The following is a 6947-nucleotide window of genomic DNA, read 5'->3' on the forward strand; positions in this document are numbered from 1 at the left end:
TCTCTGTCATCTCAATATTCGCATGTATGAATAGTCTTGTAAAAATTCAGTTTGAGATCTTCTTTTTGCTTTGTGTGACAAATGATTTTCAGTTGAAACCTGGACATCTTAGGTATTATGTATGAGGCTCTGGTTCTTATTTAAACCTTGTGTTTTATCTGGCTTCTTCTTACACCACTGCAGCCGGGAAAAGGGGGCATGCTGCCTTGTTACTGCCAGATATGGATAGAAGTAGCTCCTGCTCTTCAATGAACCTCCATTGGTTTCTGCTACCAAACTGACCTCCACTGATATCTTCCTGGCTAGGAAAAATGGAAAAATGGAGCAGTTTGTTGCTGCTCTTATTGTGGTCTTCACCAGTGCTTTAGAAGTTAAGGGATAGCATGGTAGCCTTGTTACAGCTGGACAGTTTTGAATGTTCTCAATCTCCACCAAACCTCCTCTCATACTACCTCAGTGGAGAGGGAGATGGATACCTCATTATTGTCGGGTTTGGGGTGGAAGTCCAGACTGTCCATTTTAGTCAACATAGACACTGCATGTAGGGTAAGAGAGGAATCTTGCTAACCCCCGACAGGGATGAAACTTCTAGATTCCTGCTCAGACTTCTTTTACACTGCTCTGGGGGCGGGAAGGAGAGGGTGTTGGAATATCCTGGCAAGAATCAGCGTCTGGGCTTGCCACTTTGCCTTTGCGGGTGTACATGGGGATGGGACCATAATTATTTTTGTGGTGTTCAAGTAGAGCAAAATGGTATTGCTTTCTGTCTTTCTAGGCTGCCCCTTTCTTGTTCCGTTGACTAGAGAGAACAGCCTTTTGTTGGAACTTTGTTTTTTTTGTCTGAACCAGTTGGCATTTCTGGGTTGCAGGCTTCTTCAGCTCCGAAGTTTTGATGTATAAGGTAAAAATTAAAAATCCATGTCAATCCTTGAGTCCTTCAGTCTCTAGCTAGTTTTTCATCTTCTCTCAGCTTTTCAGAGTCTCCTTCAATGTGTTTGGTATGTAATGAGGAAGGATTTTAATTGTACCTAGCAGGGGGGTTAGAAAAAACTATGTCTACTACATCTTTCTAGAAGTAGTGAAAGTCTCCCATTACTTTGTTTCTTTTTAAAAATTGTTTTTAACTGGGAAGGCCGCATACAATTTTCACATCAGATTCTTTCAGAAAGTTCAGCACAATTATACAAAACTAATCATGAATTTAGTGTTAAAAAGGAAACCTTCAGACAGAGAAAATATCTCTATCTGTAATTTATTTTTTAATATCCATTTTACTTCCACGTTCCAATTTCCATCGGTTTGTTTCTTGACAAGTTTGTCTCTTTTAGGACCTGCAATATCTCTGTTTAGTAGTGAGCTTTTCTCACTTAAAAGTACTTACTGAATGACTCCCACCTGGGAGTCACATCAATTTCCTTCATTGATGTTCCCCTGTGCCTGTCAGAAGGCCTGGTACATACTAGGACTTAATAAATAATCTGTGAATAAGTGAATGAGAACTGGGAATTTAAATTTTTATATAAATGAATGCGTCATCTACTTTCTTGTTTTGCTGAAGCATGGGGCTTAAGTTCCAACCAAGCACTCTTTAAACATGTGCTTAGGACACTAGCAGACTTCTCCAGAATTTTGCAATCTAGAAAAAAAGCAATTTTAATTTCAGGCCCATATGTAAATTTTTAGTTTATGATTTAGAATTGCATTATTTTGAATTACAAATGGGAAGAACAACATGATGGTTCTCACGTGTGTGTATGTGTGCGTGCACATTCACTCCTATCGTTACTAAAGTAAGTCACCTGAAGGACATGGCACAAAAACAACTGGAAACCATTTTTAGTTATGTTTCCTAGATGCCTGAATCTTTTTTCAGATTTTTTTCTATTAGACAAGTCACAGTTTGATTATCTTTGAAAGTCATTGTTATGTATTGTGTAGTGTATGTGTTTATACATGGAAAAGGGGCAACATTAGTCCATCATTTTGGGAAGGCACTGAATATAATGTTAAATTTTTTGCAAACGTAATCATGCTTTAGATATTCTCCAATTATTGCAACATTTTTCAAAACAAAGTTAAAGGACATGGTTCTTTTTAGTGCCACTCAGTATGCTGTTTCAGTACTAATAATGCTTGCTTTCCTGCTTGGCTTTAAATTCTGCTTAAGGAAATTGTGAAAAATTGAATTCACTCTACTTTGGTTAGAAAGTGTAGAAATGTTCGTACATGGGAACTTTCACTGCCTGCTAGAATGGAAATTCATTGGGGAGGGGGAACCATGTCGTTTTACTACCTAAGAGCTGTTGACACAGTCCCTGCATCTTTCAAAGGCATCTTTCATGCCACACGGGCAAACTGTAGCCAGAGAAGAAACAGAAAGAGCCCTTCTCACATATGTCAATCTCAAAAAACTTGCACAGCAGCTGTGCTAGGTACTGATGAGGATTACTATAGACCCAGTTGCAGGGTTTTAGGTGGCTAAAGAGACAACTGGCTTTCTCAGGGGGGCACTTTGTTGGAGACTGCAGCTTAGTGCATCCCCACTGTTGCTAGAAGACGTTGTGACCATGTAGTACAAAATCAGTGCCAGATAAAATCAGAAAGTAGCAAAAAGCAAGAAGAAAACTCAGAGTTTTTTTAAATCTTAAAGTGAGAGACGAAAACAAATGTTCTGGGCTTGTTTCATTCACTTGTAAGGAAAAGGAGACAGATGAAGGGATGCCTTTAACTCAGAAAACTTGAAGGGCTTTCAGTCTTTTCATTTGAGAACCATTTGGGTGTGTTGAGAAAAAAAGTTGCAGAGTAGGCATGTTCAGACCTTTATTTGCTACATTTGGTAGGAAAGATTTTTTTTTCCCCTCTTAACTACAAGAAGCCAGAGTTTTCTGTGCAAACGAAACAGGCGTTGCAAGAATCAGATTCACTTTGGACGACTCTTCACATTCCAAGTCATCATTGCGTTAGGCAGCACAATTCCATCTCTGGTTGATGGGCAGAAAAAGTGGGCAGCTTGCCAGGTAGACGTTTCCATGACTCCCAGCCCCCAAAGGTGATGTGTTTTTCAGCTAATTCAATGAAGAGTGGGCTGAACTTTGGGTCTAAACGAGACAATAGCTGCCTTCGCAGTATCAGCAGAATGGTTGATGGGAATGCACTCTACATTTGGCAGAGAATCATGTGACCTTACGACTGAGATTTTGTGATGGTGCCAGCGGAGACTTGGAAAGCAGCAACCGTCCTGACTTTTTTCTTCTTTTCTAACATGGCTCAGAAAATGGTGGATCTTAATACTTGACTTTAGCCAGACTCAGCAAGCGACTGAGCTTTGAAGCACAACTTCGCCTTTATTCTGGGTTTTTGGCAGGCCACCAGGAGGCTGTCCCTTTCACGCCTGATAAATTCTGCTGCTTATCTCTAAATAGAAAAAAAAAGAAAAGAAAATAATAATAGAATATTGAGGCATAACAAGTGAATTCTAAAATTGTATGTGCTTTTTGTTTTTTTATTTTTTTGCCTTTTCTGACTGCTGATTTTTATTTATTTTTTATTTATTTATCATTATTATTATTATTATTTTAGGTTACTACCCTTTCTGCTTGTAGAAGAATCCAAGTAGTTGGGTCTTTTTTGTTTTTTGGTTTAAAATGAACGGGCATTTGAACTGGGCAAACAGGACGACAGCAGCAGTGAGCGTGAGATCATTGCATTGCAGCAGTGTAGCAAACTGGCACCCTGCCTTTGCACCCCTTTGGTTCAGGAGACAAACGTGTGCAATCCTCATTTCTAAAGTCAGCACAGCCTGGAAGGATTCCTGGTCTCTCCCACCTTCTGCCATTCTGCTGCCAGTGACGGCAAGGATTGGTGTAGCTTCTGCGCAGTGCTTTGTGCCTGGAATACCGAGAAGGAAGAAAAAGAAGACAAGCACCCTGGGCCTTTTCTAAGAAATTACAGGCGCCCTTGAAGAGAAAATCTGAGTGTGTCCTACTACATGCAAGAGTGCTGAAAAAAAAAAAAAAAAAAAAAAAAGAGACGTTCCTGCTCAAAAACTAAAACAAAAGCAAACAAACAAAAATCCAAACCAAAACAAACCAAAAAAAGCAAACATTGGCTGTATAACTACAGAGACATCGGGCTTTGTAAAGCAGCTTTTTAAGGCAGCATAGCCAAATGAGCCTTCTTTACTTTTATTATTTCAAACAATATGGCATAATTAGCAATATATTGCATTTGGTGAAATCGCACCTTTCATATCAGGTATAACTTTTTTTGTTGTTTTTTTCTTGTAAAGGCTACTGTTATATAAAAGGGGATCCTTGAACTTTCCATTTACTCTGATGTAACTCATAGCCCACTTTACTCTTATTAACTTTTTCCTTTTCCTCTCTTGCTCTAATTTTGATTAGAATAGAAACTTAAGTAAAGATGGAAAAATCTCTATGAAAAAGACAATACATGTTTTTATGTGCGATATACACAGAAGTTTTGGAAAGGCATTAATATATCTGTGCTTTTCGTGTCCAGTATTAGTTTTTGCTAAGAAAAGTGAATGTTTAGACCTAGTGAGTAAAAAAGTAAATCTTTAATGTGACTTATAATTTGAAATGTGAAAGAAGAAACTTTTTAAACTAGTAGAAAAGGGTTATATTAGAATATGCATTAAATTACTGATAAATAAGATTACTTTTGGGGAAGTTATGTTCAGATTATTTACAGAGATTTCAGTAGAACAAAAATAGGAATGAAAAGAGCATGTTCTCATTTGCTAGGTAGAAAACAAGCTTCTTTCATAATAATAAGCTCTTTTAAAATACATTTTAAAAGAAGTACTTGTCCTAGAGCAGTTGCAAAACACATTGGAAATATCAAGTATATTAGTAGAAAAAGTACATACAAACTTGTTTTAAGTTCAGAGCAATGTATTGGCTCAGCAGATAACTGCATTGCATTGTAATTATTTTGTCTGTTTCTAGAAGTAAATTGCTAAGCAATTTAAGCATTTTATTAAAAAAACAGTTTTGCCTGGTTCACTGTGAAAGGATTAGCAGATGCATTCCAGCTATTTTAGTTTTGATAAAAAATGTTTCTAAACAAGTGTAAACATAATTTTTCAAAGAGAATGCTTTTGAAAAATTTAGCATATACCAATGAAAACTATAATTTGCATACTAATAATTGATGTTATAATATTTTGATAAAAATATACTTGATAATCTGTTATGCTTTTAAAATCATCTTTTATTATATTAAAAATATGTAGGGCAAACAATGAGAAATATAGAACTGATTAATTCTGCCTTTGTGTTTGCTATTCTATGAACAATTACAGGAAATTGCACAATCCCTATATACTGATAACATTCAAATAAAACGTTTTGTTGATTATTGTTCACTAATTATTTACAAAAGAGCTCTCGTTCCTCCATGCTGTCTCAGCTAATGGTACACCAACTTTCACAGGCTTAATTAATATTGATAAACCTGTTTCCATGTTTCAACTTCCTTTAGTTTAAAAACATTATTTTAAATGTTATTTTTAGCAGTCATTAATCTCTACACTCTTAATTATCTTATTAAGCTCCATGCCAAATCCAAATCTCTTTTCAGCTTTCACTTCATTGTGCAAAACCTAGTCGCGTCTTTAACAGCCATCGTCCTTTCACTTTCAAAACTGTTACTGTGAAAACAACAGCAACCAAAATGAACGCATAAATGCAAACTATGAAACCACTTTATATGTCATATGAGTAGCCGGGGTGGGGCCCTATGAGTCTTCCAAGCCTTTAAAAAAAATTACTTTAAAAGGTTTTGCCCATTTTGATATCGAGTTTTCTTCTCGATCGTCTACCCTCATTCCCACTATCCACTCAGATGCTCCTCCTAGACAGCAGTTGTCTGATATTTCTCCTTTTGTGGTTGTTTTAGGGAAAAACTTAAAATGGATATGAAAAGTGAAGAAAGTGATCATAGGAGAAAACCATTTCAGGTAAAAATAAAAAACAAAGAGCAATTAATATGTAATATTTTCAAAGAAAAACAACATTATTTGACTGTGTTTTGCTATAAGAATTCATTTCATATTCTTTATGAGTCTAGCTGTTGAAATTTTATTGATGGTTTTCATTTGAAAATGTGTACTATGACCTGCCTTTGTGAAAAATTTCTTGTGGTCAATTGGACAGTTTGTGTCCCATTGAATATATGTCTGTGTATCCATACGCTTAAGATAGATGCAATACGGTTTACTAGAAAGCTATTTAGGAAAAGAAAAAAATTATGTTTTCTTATTTGTTGTACCATATAAAAGGAAGTGAAATCAGGAGGAGAGGAATAAGGTCATGTTTTTTCATCTTTTTTGCATGACCTGATAAGACAATGAAACCAAACATGCTTTCTTATAGTTATGGTAAAACTAAACCCAATGCTGCCTCTTATTTCACATTTGCATTTATAAATATATGTTGAAATATTTTTACTGCAACTGAATGTATGATTGTTGATTATTTACTATAGTTTTTAATAATTATGAGAACAATTTAAGAATAAATAATAGTTAAAAATTACGTGGAACACATTATCTATATAAAGGCTATAAAACATTTATTTCAAAATCTGCAAAATCACTAAGCAATTAGTATGTAGTATTATTTTACACAATAAAGATATAATTAGGAAATGCTAAATGATTATAGATGTGAAATGATTAATGATTGTACAACTTACCATTTTATTGCAATTGAGTTTAGAATCTTAAAAAATAGTGTATGTGGCTGGCTTTATGTTTACTCGTTTGTGTGTTTGCTTGTTGTCTAGTGGTTTAAAACATGTTTTAGTAATATTTTACTTTTGCCCAACCTGTTGACCAGATGAGTTATATGTAGCCATGTATTTTAAGTGTATCTTTTTTGAACAGTAAGTTTAAATATATTTTATGTAGGAAAGAAGATAGC

General features: G+C 35.4%; 1 long non-coding RNA gene across 1 annotated transcript in view; it reads left to right on the forward strand.

Moving 5' to 3' along the window:
• The window catches only part of LOC117095604, a 119634-nt gene extending 113336 nt beyond the window's left edge, over nucleotides 1–6298 (forward strand). Inside the window, exon 3 of the long non-coding RNA XR_004442107.1 lies at nucleotides 5923–6298. This is a non-coding gene — a long non-coding RNA (uncharacterized LOC117095604). The remainder of the gene's footprint in view (nucleotides 1–5922) is intronic.
• The last annotated feature ends 649 nt before the right edge of the window (nucleotides 6299–6947 follow it).

Source organism: Trachypithecus francoisi, unplaced genomic scaffold, assembly GCF_009764315.1.
Source record: "Trachypithecus francoisi isolate TF-2019V2 unplaced genomic scaffold, Tfra_2.0 Lachesis_group14, whole genome shotgun sequence".
NCBI classification, from domain to species: Eukaryota; Metazoa; Chordata; class Mammalia; order Primates; family Cercopithecidae; genus Trachypithecus; species Trachypithecus francoisi.